Source organism: Symphalangus syndactylus, chromosome 3 (assembly GCF_028878055.3).
Source record: "Symphalangus syndactylus isolate Jambi chromosome 3, NHGRI_mSymSyn1-v2.1_pri, whole genome shotgun sequence".
Lineage (NCBI taxonomy): Eukaryota > Metazoa > Chordata > Mammalia > Primates > Hylobatidae > Symphalangus > Symphalangus syndactylus.
The window spans coordinates 66,874,851-66,895,681 of record NC_072425.2 but is presented as its reverse complement, the minus strand read 5'-3'; the positions used below and the strand labels follow the sequence as shown (position 1 = coordinate 66,895,681).

At 42.8% G+C, this 20,831-nt stretch overlaps 1 protein-coding gene and 1 long non-coding RNA gene across 2 annotated transcripts in view; one reads left to right on the top strand and one right to left on the bottom strand.

Moving 5' to 3' along the window:
- Positions 1 to 20,831, bottom strand: part of GNA14 (G protein subunit alpha 14) — a 232,813-nt gene that overhangs the window by 74,198 nt on the left and 137,784 nt on the right. The gene's annotated exons all lie outside the window — the stretch shown is intronic.
- LOC129479297 (uncharacterized) overlaps positions 1 to 20,831 on the top strand; it is a 76,419-nt gene that overhangs the window by 50,013 nt on the left and 5,575 nt on the right. The window contains exons 3-4 of the long non-coding RNA XR_008656637.1: positions 17,590 to 17,691; positions 18,142 to 18,219. This is a non-coding gene — a long non-coding RNA (uncharacterized lncRNA). The remainder of the gene's footprint in view (positions 1 to 17,589; positions 17,692 to 18,141; positions 18,220 to 20,831) is intronic.

Below are 20,831 nucleotides of genomic sequence, written 5' to 3'. Positions count from 1 at the left end.
AATATTTAGGATTTGGGATCTTGGTGCAAATCTCTGATCATTTCTTTTCTTTTCTTTTTTTTTTGAAACGGAGTTTCACTCTTGTTGCTCAGGCTGGAGCGCGATGGCACGATCTCAGCTCACTGCAACCTCCACCTCCCAGGTTCAAGCGATTCTCATGCCTCAGCCTCCCAAGTAGCTGGGATTACAGGCATGCACCACCACTCCTGGCTACTTTTTTTCAGTAGAGACAGGGTTTCACCATAGTGATTAGGCTGGTCTTGAACTTCTGACCTCAGGTGATCCACCTGCCTCAGCCTCCCAGAGTGCTGGGATTACAGGTGTGAGCCACCATGCCCAGCCAATAGGGTGAAATTTTGGGAGTGAACTTACCTAGGCAAAGGATATATAACTATTTTTAAATTGTAACTCTTTGATATAATTGTAGATTCACATGAGGTTGTTAAAAAATAGTACAGAGAGATCCTGTATAACATTTACCCAATTTCCTCCAATGGTAACATATTACCAAGCTATATTACAACATCAAAACCAGGATATTGACATGAGTACAGTCAAGATACAGAACATTTCTGCCATCACAGAATCCTTCCTGTTGCTCTACAGCCATAACCACTTCCCTCACATCCCCATCCCCAACCCCACTGAGTCCTTAACTCCTGGCAACAACTTATCTATTCTCCATTTCTGTAATTTTGCTGTTCCAAATATATACAAATGAAATCATATAGTATGTAACCTTGTGGGATTGGCTTTATTCACTTGGCATAGGTCTCTGAAGATTCATCCAGGTTGTTGCATGTGTAAATAGTTTATTTCCATTTATTGCTGAGTGGTAACAAAGGCATGGGGGTACCACTGAGGATGCCATGAATTTGGCTTTGCCCACTGTGTGATGATCAATTTTGGAGCTACCAATGGGCTTCTCCAGCCCTCCTGGCTTTGCAGGATGCAGGTGTTTGGGTAATACGATGAAAAAACCTACACCCCAGGCAGTGGGTGTGGGAGTCACAAGTCAGGGAGGGGAGCCACCTTGCTATACTACAGGGGCTCCTCAATCCTGCTGGGTGACGCTTGGGAGATCTGGTTCCCCCTGGCCTCCACTGAGACCTCCCTGCTGGGAGAGGTAGGAGAGCCTCATTGCTGCTCCCCATGTGATCTTTCCCTATGCCACGGTTGAGGTGGCCTTGTTAATGTGAGAAAGATATTCAAGGTGTTCCCAGTTTTTGGCTACTACAAATAAAGTGGCTAAAAACATTTGTGTAAAGGTTTTTGTGTGAATATAGTTTTCACTTCTCTGGGACAAATGGCCAGGAGTAGCTGGGTTGTATGGTAGTTGCACTCTTTTTTTTTTTTGTTGAGACGGAGTCTCGCTCTGTCACCAGGCTGGAGTGCAGTGGTGTGATCTTGGCTCACGGCAACCTCCGCCTCCTGGGTTGAAGTAATTCTCCTGCGTCAGCCTCCCAAATAACTGGGACTACAGGCATGCGCCACCACACCCAGCTAATTTTTGTATTTTTAGTAGAGATGGGGTTTCACCATGTTGGCCAAGCTGGTTTCCAACTCCTGATCTCAAGTGATCCACCTGCCTCAGCCTCCCAAAGTGCTGGGATTACAGGTGTGAGCCACCGCACCCGGCTGCACTCTTAATATAAGAAACTGCCAACTGTCTCCCAGAGTGGCTGTACCATTTTACATTCCTGCCAACAACATGAATGGTTTAGTTCCTCCACATTACCCCCAGCATTTGGTGTTGTCATTGTTTTTTATTTTAACCATTCTGATAGGGATAGAGTAATACCTCATTGTGATTTTAATTTTCATTTCCCTAATGGCTAATGAATGATATTGAGGATCATTTCATGGATTTGCCATCTGTATATCTTCTTCATCAAAATGTCTCTTCATGTCTTTTGGCCATTTTCTAATTCGATCATTTGGGGATCATTTTTTTATAACTGATTTTTTTGAAATTTTAAAAATATTCTAGATCTAGCTCTTTGTTGGATATATGGCTTGGAAATATTTTCTCTGAGTTTGTGGCTTGTCTTTTCATCCTTTTAATATAATCTTAAAGTTGATTTTTTTATTTGTTGTTCAGATTGGATAATTTCTTTTCTTTCTTTTTTCTTCTTTTTTGAGACGGAGTCTTGCTCTGTCGCCCGGGTTAGAGTGCAGTGGCATGATCTCGGCTCACTGCAAGCTCTGCCTCCCAGGTTCACCCCATTCTCCTGCCTCAGCCTCCCGAGTAATTGGGATTACAAGCACACACCACCACACCCAGCTAATTTCTGTATTTTTAGTAGAGACGGGGTTTCACCATGTTGGCCAGGATGGTCGATCTCTTGACTTCATGATCCGCCCCCGCCCGCCTCAGCCTCCCAAAGTGCTGGGATTACAGGCGTGAGCCACCATGCCCAGTCCAGATTGGATAATTTCTATTCTGTCTTCCAGCTCACTGATTCTTTCTCTGTCTCTCTCTGTTCTGTTGCTCAGCCAATCCATTGAGTATATTGTTTTGGTTATTATATTTTTTAATTCTAAAATTTCCAGTTTGTTCCTCTTTACATGTCTTGTTTCTTTGTTGAGACTTTCTATTTTTTCCTGTTTCTAACTTGTTTATAATTGCTCATTGAAACATTTTTATCATGGCAGCTTTAAAATCTTTGTCAGACAATACTAACGCCCCTGTCACCTTGTGATTGACATATCTCGATTGTCCTTTTCATTCAGTTTGAGATCTTCCTGATACTTAGTATAGTTAGTCACTTTCCATTAACTCGGACATTTTGAATATTATGAGACTGAATCTTATTGTTTTAGCGGTCTTACTCTGATACTGCTCTGGTGGGGGAAGTCGGGGAGGGGAGCCGCCTTGCTATACTACAGGGGCTCCTCGATCCTGCTGGGTGACGGTTGGGAGATCTGGTTCCCCCTGGCCTCCACTGAGACCTCCCTGCTGGGAGAGGTAGGAGAGCCTCATTGCTGCTCCCCATGTGATCTTTCCCTATGCCACGGTTGAGGTGGCCTTGTTAATGTTGGCCAGTGGTGAAAGTCCTGCCTCTCCACTAGGCCTCCTGTGACAACAACCCAGCAGGAGAAGGAGAGGTCTCTTGGTACCTAATCGTGGGAATGTGAGTCTCAGCTTTCTCTGACACTGCCCAAGAAGGGGGGTTGGGTGAGAGTGGAGGGCTAGACTTCCCTCTGAGTCTTTGCTGGCATGGGCATGGGTGGGGCCACAGTGTTTTTCTGTGGTGTTTGGCTACAGCAGGGTGGCTATTGCTTAAACTTTGTCTGTCTTCTAGCTTGTCCTTTCTTGGTGCTTTGGTCACAGGGAGCAGGCCTTTGTTGGAGCTTTTTTGTCTGCGCCCCTTGCTGTTTCCAGTTACTGGCATCTTTAGCTCAGAGTCTGGAATATACGAGGCAATAAGGAAACCCAGGCAACTCACCACCGTGTCCTTCCTTGGGTCCTGAGGTCCCTGCTCATCTTCCTTATTCTTTCCACCCTTCAGAGTCTTCTTATGTGTGTTTTAAATATAATGTCAAGGATTTTTAGTTGTACTTAGCAAAAGGAATCTGGAAAAGTATGCCTACTCTATGTTTCCAGAAATGGGGGTTCCCGTATCTTTTTAATTCTCAAATAGGAGATGACCTGTTCTGAACACCAGTCCTCATGGGTGATCAACGGTGCCCACTGCAGGGCGGTGGTAATGCATATCAGTCTTTATGGGCTGATCCTCAAGGCATTTGAGGAAGAGATAAAGATGTAAAAGGTAAAGATCCTAGATGGGAGGCACCCGATAAATGCTTTCATAATGAACCAATGATGTACAAATGCCAGTGATTTCAAAAACTTCAACTGAGCTTCCCATAGAAGTATGGAGGAACTTGCTAAATGAAAAATGACTTCAGAAACTATGTGGTGTTCATTTCTCCCCCTCCCCAAACTTCCTACTCCTTTGCATGAATATGAGCCCTGTGCTTGCACTGATTTCTAAAAATGCTCAAATGCTCTATGGAAATACAACTAATACCTAAGTACACAAAGAAATTTACATCAAATTTCAGGATTTTTTTTTTTTTTTTTTTGAGACAGAGTCTTGCTCTTGCTCTGTGGCCTAGGCTGGAGTGCAGTGGTGTGATCTCAGCTCACTGCAGCCTCCACCCCTCGAGTTCAAGCCTCACCCTCCCGAATAGCTGGGATTACAGGTGCCCGCCACCACACCCAGCTAATTTTTTTGTATTTTCACTAGAGACGGGGTTTCACCATAATATATTTGTAGTAGAAACGGGGTTTCACCATGTTGGCCAGACTGGTTTTCAACCCCTGACCTCAAGTGATCCACCTGCCTCAGCCTCCAAAGTGCTAGGATTGCAGGTGTGAGCCACGGTGCCTGACCCCAAATTTCAGGATTCTAATGAAGAAGGCAACAGATGGAATGTGTTTAAAAACAGGGAAGCAAAGTGGCCTCCAGTGAGACCCTATCACCTCTCTACTTATACTGTCCCCAAATTACCTATTCCAACAGGCTTTATCACCTACTTTTTTTAAGTTTCCATCTGAGAAGTGAGAATTTAAATAACTGCCATCATAGCCAACTTAAGCTATGAGTAATGGAAACAAATCTTTTTCACCAACTTCCATCAGAAATTCTTTTCAAGGGCCCTTATAAACACAATCTTTTTTTCTAAGCCTTAAATATTTGATCTCTTGCTTGAGACTATACAAACCAGATCTTCATTTCACAAGACCTGCTCTCACAGGGAATCTGTTGTCTACAGGGATTTAGCCTGCAGGGCAAGCTCATAACACCACCCAGGACACTCTTTTGAAGGCCAAAATCCAGAAATGTTTGAAGAAGGAAAAGCTCCTCAGAAGACTCATTATCATAACCCAGTTTTCAGCCTGCTCCTCACCAAAAGAAATGGCCTGAAAAAATATGATCTCCCTTTCTTTAAAAAAAAAAAAAGAGAGAGAGAGAGAGAAACAAGTCTACATTCATTCCAACTGGCTGCATCCTACGTTGGGGAAGCCATGGACTCTGTTGAGCTATGGTTCTAGAAGTCTGGCCGACTTTTTTTTTTTTGAAGACAGAGTCTTGCTCTGTTGCCCAGGCTGGAGTGCAGTGGTGTGATCTCAGTTCACTGCAACCTCTGCCTCCTGGGTTCAAGCGATTCTCCTGCCTCAGCCTCCCGAGTAGCTGGGACTACAGGTGTGTACCACCACGCCTGGATAATTTTTGTATTTTTAGTAGAGACAGGGTTTCATCATGTTGGGCAGGATGGTCTCAATCTCCTGACCTCGTGATCCACCCGCCTCGGCCTCCCAAAGCGCTGGGATTACAGGCGTGTGAGCCACCACGCCTGGCCTCTAGTTGACTTTAAATTGTAATTCACTGCATCTTCCAAAGTTAAAAGTCCCTAATCATTTGTACTCCCCCTTGCCTGGGAGAATGTAGAATTAGAGATATGAATTTCAACTGGAGAACTGATGAATAAATAACCCATGTCTGCTCTTACAGAGAGTAAGTCTGGCCAAGGATACAGTTTAGTGGACAGACTAAATTTGATAGCCTAAGTAGAAACAGCCTGGTGAATAAATAATATATATTTATAATACAGCACTTTTGAAAGCATAGGCTGAATAAGAAACTATTTTTTATGTCTGCATTTGTTATCTTTCAATCTCTTTAAATAAACTTGGCAAAGGCTCTTTGAATAACGGCATGAATAATCAAGTTATGAATTACCCCAAAGTCAAGCCAGCATTAGTTGCCTTTCTCCCTTCCCAGTTACACTTTGCACAGTGCTCCAGACTGGTATTCATGGTGCCGTATTGTAAATTACCAGTCTATGTGGCTGACTCTCTCCTCCATTTCCCTGCAGACTGGAAGTCCTTCATGGCAGGATGAGTCGTAATTCATTTTTGTTCTTGAGGACACAGCAGTGTCTGAACAAAACTCAGGAAATGAATAAATGCATGGATGAATGAATGAACGAACTAAGGAGGAATAAATTAGCAGATTTTGAGTCGCATGCTGTTTGTTAGTCAGAAATTGCAGAAATTTTCAGATATGTCAAAGAAGGACATAAACCACATAAAACCAAGATGTGGTTTTCCAGCAGAGAAGAAGGACTACAGCTGTAGCAAGGCACCATCATTTCTGCCTTATTTTTATATAAAGCTTTGAAGTATGTGACTCTATATAAATGCATGGGACAGCACCCTTCTTTTAATCAGGTAACAGAGGCATGATAAATATATTTTCCTTTTCTTGGCTGGCAGGGGGCCTTGGGTGAAAATAGGTTGGACTAGCACTATCTGATAGAAATATGAGAGCCACTTATGAAATTTAAAACTTTTTAGTAGCCATTAAAAATGTAAAAAGAGGCTGGGTATGGTGGCTCATGCCTGTAAGCTCAGCACTTGGGAAGGCCGAGGTGGGAGGATTACTTGAGGCCAGGAGTTCAAGATTAGTCTGGACCACACAGCAAGACCTCATCCTCTACAAAAAAAAAATAATTAAATAAACAAATAAAATTAGCCAGGCATGGTGGTGCATGCCTGTATTCCCAGCTACTCAGGAGGCTGAGGTGGGAGGATTGCTTGAGCTCAGGAGGTGGAGGCTGCAGTGGGTTATGACTGCACCACTGCACTCCAGCTTGAGCAACAGAGTGAGACTCTCTCTTAAAAAAAAAAAAAAAAAAAGAAATGAGAAACTAATTTTAATAAAATATTTTAAGTCAATATATTCAAAACATCATCATTTCAACATGCAATCAATGTAAAAAATTATTCATGAGAGGCCGGGCGCAGTGGCTCACGCCTGTAATCCCAGCACTTTGGGAGACCGAGGCGGGCAGATCATGAGGCCAAGAGATCGAGACCAGCCTGGTCAATGTGGTGAAACCCCGTCTCTACTAAAAATACAAAAATTAGCTGGGCGTGGTGGCACATGTCTGTAGTCCCAGCTACTTGGGGGGCTGAAGCAGGAGAATTGCTTGAACCCAGGAGCCAGAGGTTGCAGTGAGCCGGATCAGGCCACTACACTCCACCCTGGCAACAGAGCGAGACTCTGTCTTGAAAAAAAAAAAATTATTCATGAGGTATTTTATGTTATTTATACTAAGTCTTTGAAATCCAGTGTATATTTCACACTCGCAGCACATCTTGATTCAAACCATCCACATTTCAAAGACTGAGCAGCCACATGGGGCTAGTCACTACCATATTGGGCAGCAAAGAGTTAGAAAACAAATTAGTGCTCGTTTGCAGCAACTACTTTTCATTTGGGTTTCTGGTACCATTAATTCCCTCCACCTATCCCAGGACTCTCGATCATTTATCCTCACATTATCAGAGTAGTTTGAGATATCTTGTCTCTTATAAGTCGCTGGAAATCTTATTTGGAAGTGTGTAGGATAAAAATTCAAAACAGAAAAAGAACAGAGCAGATTTTATCCACATTTCCCAGTTGAAAGTAAGTTCAGAGCCACAAGATATCTATAGTCACACAGCTAGTAAGTCTTCAGGCCACAACTATAGCCTAGGTTTTAGGACGCTCATTTCAACATGCCTTTGCCTCCATCTCACCATCTCTTTTAAAAGTCAGAACACTTCAGAGCCGGAAAAAACTCAGCTTGTTTGGGAGTTAAATAATGAAGAGAAAGAATCTCTTGCTTCTGTAATGCTTACCCAATTCCTACATAAAAGTCCAAATGGCTCGTTGGGGTGAGGAAGAGGTCAAGTCTCAAAAGGAAGTTATTTCCCCAACTTGAAAGATACTTGGTTCCCTTCCAAAGGCAGGAAAACCTTTTAAAAATAAATCAATCAATCTTCATTTTTAAGAACAAACATGTAGAGCATGGATGCTGGATCCAATGCGATGGCTGAGAAAATGTCACCGTCAAAGCCAAGAACAGCAACTGAACCCCCGAGCGTCACAAATCTTATTGGAATTCATTTAAAAAAGCTGTCTTTCCCTCTATTTTCATTGAGTCTAACCTTGTGTGCTATTTCTTAAGTAAACACACAAAGCATTACTCCAATGATCGGAAAAACAGATGTTTGTTTTTAATGGCTCCTCTTTTCCTAATTTCTACCTCTTGTCCAGCTCACTCTTTTTTTCAAGATGTAGTCTTGCTCCGTCACCCAACTGACAGAGTCCACTGGAGTCCAGTGGTGCAATCTTGGCTCACTGCAATCTCCGCCTCTTAAGCGATTCTCTTACCTCAGCCTCCCGAGTAGCTGGGATTACAGGCACTCACCAGTGTGCCCACCACCACGCCCAGCTAAATTTTTATATTTTCAGTAGAGAAAGTGTTATCATATTGGCCAGGCTGGTCTCAAACTCCTGACCTCAGGTGATCTACCCGCCTCGGCTTCCCAAAGTGCTGGGATTACAGGCGTGAGCCACCGCGCCTGGCCTCAGCTCACTCTTATGAGTGGGTTTAGTCATGTGAAAGTTTTCAATGTTGAAGAAATTCTCCACTACTCTGTCCACTTCCCCGCTCTCTCTCATTCTCTATCGTCCCCTCTGTATTTCTTGTTTTAATTCTCTACTGCAGTCACTACTTCCACCATTGCCTCAATCCCACCCTTTCTACCCACTAAAAAAGAAAATACATCTAGAAAATGCATTTAGACCCGCTAAGCATCAGAAAAAGTAAATTTTGTTCCTTTCATTTTAAAAAATGATTTGTGGCATTGGTATAATACATCACACAAGTTGTTTTATTTAGTGAAGGGCAGAACAAATAAGTAAATATGTGGAGATGCTTGAGAACCAGAGCTGTCACGATGGAAGAAGAGAAATATGGACTGTGATGAGGTGGGGTGGAGAAAGGTGGTGATGGATTAAAATTGGAGACGACTGATTAAAATATCTGCATGCATTTGTATGCATGCATGTTTGTGTATATGTCTTGCTGGAAATCTTATTTCTGAACAGCCACATGGGGCTAGTCACTACCACAGTACGTGTGTATATGTGTGCGTGAGTGTATGTTTGTTTCCCCAGCTCTGTTCACTGAAAGGGTGAGAAGCATATAACCACCAAATACATGGCAACAAGCTCCCCAAGCAACCAGATCTTGTTTCTGACTACAGTTCCCCTGTAGAAGAACCAGGCCTCCTTGGAGAAATGGCTGTGTCCAAGACTGGGTCAGGGGAAATAAAAGTCGACCTTAAACATCTTGTGCCAGAAAACAAGAATATACTGGGAGGGTAACGAGGGATGCAGAAGTAGCTTGAAGGGGCTCCTATTGGCCAATTTCCAGCATCAAGGAGTATAATTTCTGGTAACATATTAAAATGAAAAGGAAGAAATGAGAACTTAGTGAGGGTATTTTTTGTGGTAAAAAATACCGAACATGAAGTTTAACTCTTAAGTGTACAGTTTAGGGCATTAAATACATTCACGTTGTCATGCAACCATCACCACCATCCCTCTCCAGAACTTTTTCATCATTGCAAACTGAAACTCTGTACTCATTTGGTAAGAATTCCCCATTGGCCCCTCCCCACGCTCAGTCCCTGCCATCCACCATTCTACTTTCTGTCTCTATGAATTTAACTACACTAGGTACCTCGTATAAGGGGAATCATATAATATTTGTCTTTTTCTGACTGGCTTACATCACTGAGCATATTTTCAAGGTTCATCAATGCTGTGGCATGTGTCAGAATTTCATTTCTTTTTGAGGCCGAATCATATTTCATTGCATGTATATACCACATTTTGTTTACCCATTCATCCACTGACGGGCATGTGGGTTGTTTACACCATTTGGCTATTGTGAATAATGCTGCTATGAACATGGGTATGCAAAAAGCTCTTTGAGACCCTGTTTCCAAATTATTTTGGGTTTACACCCAGAAGTGATAATGCTATGTTTAATTTTTTGAGACCCAGTGAGTTTTTTAAAAAGAGGGAGAAGGAATACGTTCTCTCCAGAAAATTACTAGATAAATGTAAAAAATCTGATCATTTTTAAAACTACTGTATTGTACCCATTTATGTAATAGATCTTACTGGCAAGGATCACCAGTGGATGCTAATGGGTGGAGAATAGGATGTACAGAGAGTGGTGAATGTCACCCTTCATATTACTTATTAATCACAAGACAAAGATTCTTGTACAGGTTGGTGAGAAAGTAACCGCGGTTTTTGCCCTTGAAGTAATGACAAAAACAGCAGTTACTTTTGCACGAACCTAATGCAATGGCAAGATCTAGTAGAAACCACATTATCCAAGTGATCAAAACTTAGCATCAACAACAGTGGGACAAACTGGCATAAAGTGCCTCTTAAGGTGTCTGGTGGGAAGGACACATCACTACGTAGTAGTCTTTGTTTTTTAATAACAGTTTTCTTGTGATAGAATTCACTTTCCATATTTACAATTTAAAGTCTACAATTCAATTATTTTTAGTATATTCACAGGGCTGTGAAACCATCAAAATAATTTTTAGAGCATTTTCAGTCATCCTCAGAAGAAACCATATATCCATTAGCAGTCAACCATCATTTCCTTCCAACTCCCCCAGCTCTAGACACTCACCAATCTTCTTTTTGTCTCTATTGATTTGCCTATTCTGAAAATTTCAGATCAATGGGACTATACAATATCTGGTCTTATGTGAGTGCAGTGGTGCAATCTCGGCTCACTGCAACCTCCGCCTCCTGGGTTCAAGCGATTCTCCCGCCTCAGCTCCCAAGTAGCTGGGATTATAGGCACCCGCCACCACGCCAGGCTAATTTTTGTATTTTTTAGTAGAGATGAGTTGCAGTGAAGACTCTATTTCAATATTAAGGAAGAAGCATTAAACAGATGAGCCTGAACATGATGGGAATACCCCACAGTCCTTCCTGCCAAAGCACGCTGCCCTCAGATGGGTTCTGCGACAATTAGGTTTGGTTCCCAGTCAATGGCCTCTGGCCGTCTCACTAAGGAGCAAGCCTCCACCCCTGACCCAAGATGCCCCAGGGAGAAGTGATGGAATGTTTCCTTTGGCCCTTTTCATATCAGGCCCCTAGGATAAAATTAGGAGGCAGCTCCCAGAACAGATGTGTAGGGAGTTAGGCTGGAAAGTTTCCATGCAGAGAAAGGGGAGAGGAGGGAAGAGGCCGGTTACCTGGAGACGTTTATGAGTCTAAGATGATTTGATAAGTGATGAAGCAGCCCAGCCCTTGGTGGTGGAGGAGAGATGCTCTCAGAACTAGCTAAGTGAGGGAGGCACCAGTTTCTCTCCATATTAGAGTTTCCCAGTTAGAGTTGGATCTCAAGCCCCTGGATTATAGGGCACCATGCATTTTCTCATTGCAAAAAAAAAAAAAAAAAAAGTTTTTTTTTTAATACAGAGGGGAGTAGAATTTAAGAGAACCTTCCCAAAGTGACCATCATCTTATGAAATCCCAGAATGTCCTCATTTTATTATTCTCCAATTCTAAGACAGCTCCTCCATTCCCCCTATAGTTCAGAAACTAAAGATCATCTGGTCAAGTTCCTCTGGGTTACACAGCTAATTAGCCATAAAGGTACAATTTCAATTCCCACTTTGCTCCCTGGGACACACCTTGCTCTTAGACTCCAAGAGTGTCAGTCAAAGGGTTCCTAAAGCTGCACAGAAAACAGAGGACAGCTCTGCTCCCTATGGATCCCATTCTTCAGCTTCCTGCAATTTAAAGGCTCTGGGAATGAGGCCTATTCCTCAGTTGGAGAATGGGAAGCGTAACACATGTGTGTGTCCTGCAAAGATGGGAGAGACAATGTACGTATCCCCCTTTTTCCTTTTTTTTCCCATCTGAATGAAACCAAACTCATGAGCAAATCTGGGAGTCTGAACAGCTTGCAGGCGAAAGGAGTTGAAATCTGTAACATAATCCAGGCAGAATCCCAAGTGGGCACAGACCACACGCCCTCACAGCCCTCACTCATCAGAGGCCTGTCTTCTGGCCCCACTCTTTCCTCCTCCACATCTATCCCCATCTCCACGTCTGCCTCTGTCAACAAAATGGCCTATTCCTGCAGCCTCAGTGAGCTGCTGATGTGACTAATGTAATTCACATGGAGGCCTGGAGAAGCAATCAAAATGAACTTGGAACTTGTGTTTTAAGGGTCCAGTCAATCAGAAAGCCTCTAATTTGGCACAAAATGTTACAGACACTCCCCAAAGGCACAAGGTAGACCCTCGATAACTGTTTGATGAATGAATAACCTCATGCCTGTGCCGCCGTGGGCTCCGTATTGGCTGTCTCCTGGCCCTACCTTGGAGCCTCCCTCAAGCTTTCTCTCCAAGAAGGAAATGGCTCGAGGTAACAGAGCCCCCACTGCCTGCTTGGCCCCCACTGTCCCCCTCACTTTGCCCAGTGTTTCTTTCCAACCATACAAATCCAGACCCAGAAGCACAGGCATGTCCACAAAAATATTTCCAGAACACAAACATAGGATTTATTTAACAAAAATCTGTAATAACATAAATTATACACTCCACACCCCCAGGATAACTTCATGTGGATTTGAAGTCAGCGTTAAAGGGACTACAGGAGTTTTAGTCACTCTTCTCAGAGTTACTACTCATATCTTAATTTTAAACTGCTAATATTTATTTTTAATTAAAATGTAGCATTTGGGTTTTTTATGTTTAATTTTTTAATAAAGAGAAGTAAAAAGAAGAAAACTAAGATGACTTATCTCTGCAGAGATAATCTTATTCTGCAGAAATAATCTCTATCCACATTTGAAAAAGTAAATTGAATATAACAGAAAAATTAACAGGGAAATTATCTTTTCCCACTCCATTCAAAGGTAATCATTTTTACACTTTCTTATTTCTTGAAAAAATAACATATCTGTAACTATTTATGTATTCTGTATCAAAAGTATCTCATACACAAAGGGATATTCATAAACACATAAACTTCTTTCTATACCTCACTTCTCTCATGCCTGTTATATATTGATAATCTTTTTATATCAATAAACATAGCTTTACCTCATCCTTTTTAAAAATTTAAGCATTTGAACAAACCCCCGCTAAAAGGCATCTCATTTAGACCACTCTCAGAATATACTATCCAGGTTTTATTTGATTTTTACTGGCACTGGTTCGAAGGTCACTGTCATGCTTTGTTTCAATTAGCAAAATAAATTTCAAATAATCTCTGGCTTGTTTACTTCTCTTCAAGGAAAATAAAAAAATATTTTCTATGCAACTATTTCAAATCCATTCAACAGAAGGTTCTTCAATCCTCAAACTTCATCCAGTGAAAGCACTAATCCTGATATTTCTCTGGTTTCTGTGATGGCGTGACCCCTTGTGTAAATATTGATAGAGATTACACTGACAGCTGTGTAAGCCAGCTGGATCCCAGCCAGGGAGAAAGGAATTTATGAAAGGCCAGGAATAGAGAATTCGAGACAGAGAATCCCCCAATCACCTCATTTAGTACTTTCATAATCAGATCATTAAATGATACACTAACACTACACAAGGCCTTGAATCACCCATCAAGAAGCATAAAGAACAACAGTTAGCAGCTCTGCCTGGGATGTCAGGCCTCCTGGGCTCAGTTTCCCACTCTGACATGTGCTACTTGTGTGATCTTGGGAAAGTTATTTACCTCCACAAACCTTAGTGCCCGTATCTCTAAAGTCAGGGCAAGTGATAGTACCTACATTGAAGAACTATTTAAGATAAAATGATATATTTCCAATAAAGACTGGCATAGAGTGCCTGGCATGGATTCACACTCATTTTAGTGCCCAGAAGTATACACAGTCCCTGCCCTTAGGGAGCTCACGAAGTACTGGAAGAGACAACTGTGATGGGTCTACGACACAGGGGACACACTCAATAATTCCGTGAGAAGGCACACCAATTGCATGACACTCCTGGCCTCTGCCCCTTCCTCTCTTTCGCACCACTCTTCCATGTCATTAGAGGACTGCCCTGCTGGGTGAGGCCTGAGTCTTCCCGAACACATGGCGACCTTATAGCTAAGTCTACCACATTCTGGGTTTAGGACAAGTCCTCACTCCAGTTATGAGCCACGCTCTCTATACTTCAGCATTAACCACAACACATTTTGGTCACCTTATGCTTTGCTGTTTGGTCTTATCCTCAATTTCTTTAAAACTTGGTTGATGAAAAGGGTATTATCTATTGAATATCTCTCCTAGTTCATAAGCAAGCCATTGTTCCCTTCAGCACTTTTTTTTTTTTTTTTTGGCCCTCAGGGATTCTAAAACAGCTGTCTGGTGACTCTGCTTGAGAAGTCATTGTCACAGACTTAACTCTTCCTGGAAGGGTACATTTGCAGCTCAACAAACACATCCCAAGAGCTAAGCATGGCCAATCCCAAGCTTCCCAAACTAGATTTAGGGCCCCATGCAAGGCTTTTTGGTTATCTTGCAACTGAGAAGCAATATTTCCAATGGCCAAATATTTCTTTGGAAAAAGACAAACATGGCCACATGGACCCTGTTGCCTTTTGCTCGATATCACAATCCCAAAGTCAAGGAGGCAAAATTCTATTCCATGGGAGAACAGCTGAGCACATCCTCTGAGGTTGTAGATACTACCACCTAGATGAATCTCTCAGATACCTTTGAGTTCATAATATTGTCTTCACACAGGGTTTTAATGTCATTGACTTCACGTTTATCGAGCCCGAAGGGATGCAGAGGTGAACCCGACATGATTCCCCATCAAAGAACTCTTGGTCTGTAGTGGGAGAGACGCATAAATTAAGAATTATAATGTAATATGAAGGATGCTGGGCATTACAGGTACACTGGAAAGAGTATCTAACCCAAGGGAGGGTGGGTGGGAAAAGAAGGTGTCAAAGAAAGTCTTCTATAATATCAGATTTCTTTCTTTTTTTTTTTTTTGTTTTGTTTTTGAGACAGAGTCTCGCTCTGTCACCCAGGCTAGAGTGCAGTGGTGGGATCTCGGCTCACTGTAAGCTCTGCCTCCCAGGTTCATGACATTCTCCTGCCTCAGCCTCCCAAGTAGCTGGGACTACAGGCATCCACCACCACGCCCAGCTAATTTTTTGTATTTTTAGTGGAGACGGGGTTTCACCATGTTAGCCAGGATACTCTTGATATCCTGTCCTTGTGATCCACCCGCCTCGGCCTCCCAAAGTGCTGGGATTACAGGCGTGAGCCACCGCGCCCAGCCCAGCTTTCTTATTTAAGACAAATAAATGAAGTTAGCTATTTATGAGTACAAAGGAAATCAGTTACAGGACGTTCCGGCAGATGGAGGATGTGAGATGACAGTGAGGCCTGGGAGAAGCAGGAAACCACAATCCAATAGGGAGAGGAAATGAGGCTGGACACTGCAAGAGACAGGTGCAAGAAAGGCCAGAATGTGGCCTTAAGGTCACCTGCATGGGCTCATAAAAAAATCATATTCCTTTGCCCCAGGAATGGGTTCTTGAGTGGATAGGCTTTTGGCAAACTGGCCTGCATCTATGTCAGGCACTGCAGCTACAAGGTGGGGAAAAGTAGACATAGACCTTGGCCTTCATGGATCTTCCATTCTAGTGGAGGACAAGAAAGACTTGGGCAGGCAAAGAGAAAAGGGAAGCAGAGAGAGGAGCATGTGGAAAAGTCCTGGGCTTGAAGGAGCATTGTGAATACAGGGACCAAAAGAAAGGAGGTCACTGTGGTTGGAGCTAAATGAGCATGAGGCAGAGCCTGGCAGACACTGCTGCCAAAAACCACAAGCCTTGCAAAAATAGTAAAAGAGAGCCTGTTGATCTGCTATTGGGTTCCCCACCCTGAAAATGCCAAAACTATGTTATAATAACTTGAGATTTCTAATGGTGTTCATCTGGAATTCAGAAGGTATTTGTTTGTTTATGCATTGCCTTTGTCTGAGAGCTGGAGGAAACAGACATGAATACAGCATTGCTCTTGAGGAATTTAAGAGTGAGCTGGTGCCAGTTTCCGTGGCTCATGTCAGTAATCCCAACACTTTGGAAGGCCAAGGTAGGAGGATCACTTGTGTCTAGGAGTTCAAGACCAGCCTAGGCAACATAGTGAGACCCTATCTTTACAAAAAAATAAAAAATTAGCCAGGCATTGTGGTGCGCACCTGTAGTCCCAGTTAGGAGGCTGAAGTGGGAGGATTGCTTAAGCCTGGGAGGTCAAGGCTGCAGTGAGCCATGCCCAGGCAACACAGCAAGACCCTGTCTCAAAAAAAAAAAAAAAACAGAGCTGGAAGAGACAGCCATGTAACAGAGTTTCACACTATGGGGAGAAATGGGCACTAACAGGGGCAGGTGGTACATGACCTGCAAGCAGAGAGAGTCACTGAAGACTTAGAGGTCTCCAGGAAACCTTTACTCAAGGATCTCCTCCTCAAGGCAATGGACCATTAAATCCTTGAAGCTCTGTAATACCAGACTAGTTGCCCATTTTATCTCCTCTTGGGCCCAATCTTTAGAAAGCACTCTTAGCTTCTGCTATTCATTTCATTCGTATAACAAATATTTATGAAACGTTTGCTATTGCTATGGGTTAGGTCTCCTTGTCTAAGTTTCCTAGGTGAAAGTTATTATTTGGCATTATCAGCCATTCATGCCAACCTCTAGTGGCAGAGATACCACTCACTTGGAGGCAGAGAAGCAAAACTGTCATACATGGGTGTTCATAATCGAAGTAACACAGGTCAGCCGGGCAAGGTGAATCATGCCTGTAATCCCAGCACTTTGGGAGGCCAAGGCAGCTGATCACTTGAGGCCAGGAGCTCGAGACCGGCCTGGCCAACATGTGAAACCATACCTCTACTAAAAATACAAAAATTAGCCAGGTGTGGTGGTGTGCGCCTGTAGTCCTGGCTACTCGGGAAGCTGAGGTGGGAGAATCACTTGAATCTAGGAGGTGGAGTTTGCAGTGAGCTGAGATGGCACCACTGCACTCCAGCCTGGGCAACAGAGTGAGACCCCATTTGGGGTGGGGGGTGGTAGGGGGCAGGGGAATGTAACACAGGTCTTGACCTGGCATGGGGGTTAGGAAGGACATCAAGTTACACCTTTGTGGACAGTGACAAGAGTAATCTCTGGCCAAATATATAAAATCAAAACATCTCTCACAACAGTAATGACAAACTGTCTCTTGAAGATGGGAAAGTGAGGATCATGGTTAAAAAGAACAGGCTCTTGATTTCCCTTAACACAGAGCCCACTGCTGGGTGGACTCAGATGTGTGAACAGCCAGAGCCAGCCAAATGTCTGGTGCAGTCTGGACCTTTCTCTGCTAGTGAGAGAGTGGAGGAATCACAGAAATGGCACGTTGGTTAGGGAAAATCTTCTTCCAACCCTTTAACCCTCTCATCACCAAATTTAACAGAAATCAAGCAACCTGAAAAATATATGGGAATTCTTCATCTTCCTGCCCTTCGACCTGAGCTCTCTGTGAGGACTTTCCTGTCCACAGGTGCTTGTTCTTATGGTGTGGAGATGTGTAGGAGTGCAGGAGATGCGGATGCCCATGTCTGCAGGAAGGGGCCACTCATTCATTCATTCAAAAATAGGGAGCAAGGGGCCATCCATTAATTCATTGTTTCAAAAATAGGTATAAAGAGCCAAAAAAGAGGTATCATCAGCAGGAAGAGGGTGAGGATGCACCTGTAAGCCACACATATTGGAGAACATGGGTTCTTCACTGTAAGTCTGTGTATGTGTATTTCTGGTGCTTATCCTGGTATTTTTTTTTTTTTTTTTTTTTTTGAGACAGAGTATCACTCTGTCACCCAGGCCAGAGTGCAGTTGTGTAATCATGGCTTACTGCAGCCTCGACCTCCCCAGGCTCAGGTGATTCTCCCATCTCAGCCTCTTTAGTAGCTGGGACTACAGATGCACACCACATTCGGATAATTTTTATATTTTTTGTAGAAACAGGATATTGCCATGCTGCCCAGGCTGGTCTTGAACTCGTGGGCTCAAGCAATCCACCTGCCTCAGCCTCCCGAAGCATTAGGATTACAAGTGTGAGCCACCATGCCTGGCCATATCCTCGTCCTTTTTTAATATGTCTGAAAATAACTCTTGTATTATATGAAGTAAAACAGCTTATATTGACATATTATGTATAACATTGTACTTAGTTCAGTGTCTTATTAACTAGGAAGCCCAATAAAACAAGCTTTGGTGAAAAAGGTAGCCTATTCAAGACACAGCAGAAAGTGATTTTTCACTTCTGAAGGTAAGTTACTCACATGTTTAAATTTTGTAATATCACCAGGAGCCAACATAGCCCTCAATGGAAGACGGAAATAAAAACACTGAGAGTTTTGGGGAGTCACCCAAAACTGCTGAGGATAAAAATGACAGGGCAGGAATTTCACTTCAGGCCAGCTGATGTCCCTTTCTAGTATACCAAGAGCTTACTTGACCTTCGGAAGGAAGACTTTCTTATTTGGAGTAATTATTAACATTGTGGAGGGCTCCACACATCAGTGAATCCAAATAATGACCATCATGATGATAAAACCCCAAAGCAAAGGCAAGTCTCTACACAGCTTACCTGGGAAGACATTCTAGATCAACACAAAGCAGAGATACAGTGGTTGGGATTGGGAGTTCAGAGCCTTGGGGAGAACTAGGGGCTGCCACTGGTCAGTCATAATGGTTTCCCACGTGCCATCTTTCAACCACTTCTACTGCCTTCAGGATGAAAGGAAGGCAGCTAACTTAGAGGCACTCAAAATACATGCAGAGTTATTCCTGTTATCATCAACCTTTTTACAATCAACCACAACTTAACTATGCAAATGATTAGAACGCTAGTGGTGTTTTAAGAAAATTTAGAAAAATCAGTCATCTTCTTATCTTTAATGAATTGTATACCCACACACAGAGGCAAATAACTTCCTAACCAGGTCATATAAATGGCCAAGTTACACAAACCAGCCCATATCTTTACTTCTAATTACAGATGCCATTTTTTTAAAAAGAGAAAGTGCCATTATTTTAAAATTTGATTTAGGGAAAATACACAGTTAAATGTGAAAGATATTTTACATCAGTTTTAGATCATCTTAAATTAAACCTGACAGGGCTTTGGTGTCAGAAATCAAGGTCAAGTACACAAGATACAATGTCACAAAGCTCCCTGAAAACATTTTAGCTGCCAGAAAGAAGCATCAGTTATAAAAGCAAACTGTCTTAGCTTCTAATGAATATGCTTTTCACTCTAAAGGCAGGTTTACTGATAAAAACAGAGGCCAGGCGAGGTGGCTCACACCTGTAATCTCAACACTTTGGGAGGCCGAGGCGGGTGGATCACCTGAGGTCAGAAGTTCGAGAGCAGCCTGGCCAACATGGTGAAACCCCCATCTCTACTAAAAATACAAAAATTAGCTGGGTGTGGTGGTGGGTGCCTGTATTCCCAGCTATTCAGGAGGCTGAGGCAGTAGAATCACTCGAACCTGGGAGGCGGAGGTTGCAGTGAGCTGAGATTGCGCCACTACACTCCAGCCTGGGTGACACAGAGAGACTCAGTCTAAAAAGAAGAAAAAAAAATTAAAAGCAAAGCCAAAAACCTTTTAACAATTTGTTTGTATCGGATTAGTTAATGTATTCCATTTAAAACACATGTCCCCTTCCCTACCACCATTTTTTTTTTAAAAAAAAGCTTTTAAACAAAGTTAAATAATTCATGTTCTCACTTATAAGTGGGAGCTAAATAAAGTGTACACATGGACACAGAGTATGAAATAATAGACACTGGAGACTAGGAAGGGAGGGAGGTGGCGAGGGAGGAGAAATTACTTAATGGGTACAATGTACACTACTTAGTGATGGTTACACTAAAAGCCCAGACCAGGCATGGTAACTCACACCTGTAGTCCCAGCACTTTGGGAGGCCGAGGCGGGTGGATCACCTGATGTCAGGAGTTCAAGACCAGCCTGGCCAACGTGGTGAAACCCTGTCTCTACTAAAAATACAAAAATTAGGCGGGCTTGGTGGTATACGCCTGTAATCCCAGCTACTCAGGAGACTGAGGCAGGAGAATCACTTGAACCCGGAGGCGGACGTTCTAGTGAGCTGAGATGGCACCGCTACGCTCCAGCCTGGGCGACAGAGTGAGATTCCATCTCAAAAAGGTAAAAATAAAAAAATAAAAGCCCAGACTACACCACTATGCAACATAGCCATGCAATAAAACTGCATTTTTACCCCTTAAATTTATTTTTTTTTTGAACTTTTAATACAGAGGGGATGCTTTCTAGAATATTTTGCCTAGGATACTGTTGCAGAGCTTATTAATCAGTTAATAAGCAAATCAGCCCCTAAATTCACTAATACCAGATGAACACCTGAATCCCTTGGCAGGACTCCAAAACAACCCCAAAAGGGGAATTTACCTCTTGGTACATGTTTGAGGTATTCATTGATCAGTGAAGTAACTGGATGTTCAGAAAAAGCAATTCTGAAAGAAGAACAGCACAGACACACCTCTGTTGCCTTTTAACTGCCAGAGAACTGGGGCACAGCTCTGCTGTGGGAAACCAAATTCTGAAGGTCTAACGAGCATGTTCCTAGCATCACTGATAATGATTCTAACATTCACAAAAGATGTGAATTATGAGAGTGTTTCACATGTTCCCCTTTATATTTTAGGATAGCAATATAAAGTTGAATACTTATTTATTTATTTATTTATTTGAGATGGAGTCTTGCTCTGTTGCCCAGGCTGGAGTGCAATGGCGACATCTTGGCTTACTGCAACCTCCGCCTCCCGGGTTCAAGAGATTCTCCTGCCTCAGACTCCTGTGCTTGCAATTTAAAAGACTCAGAAAAATATTTCACAT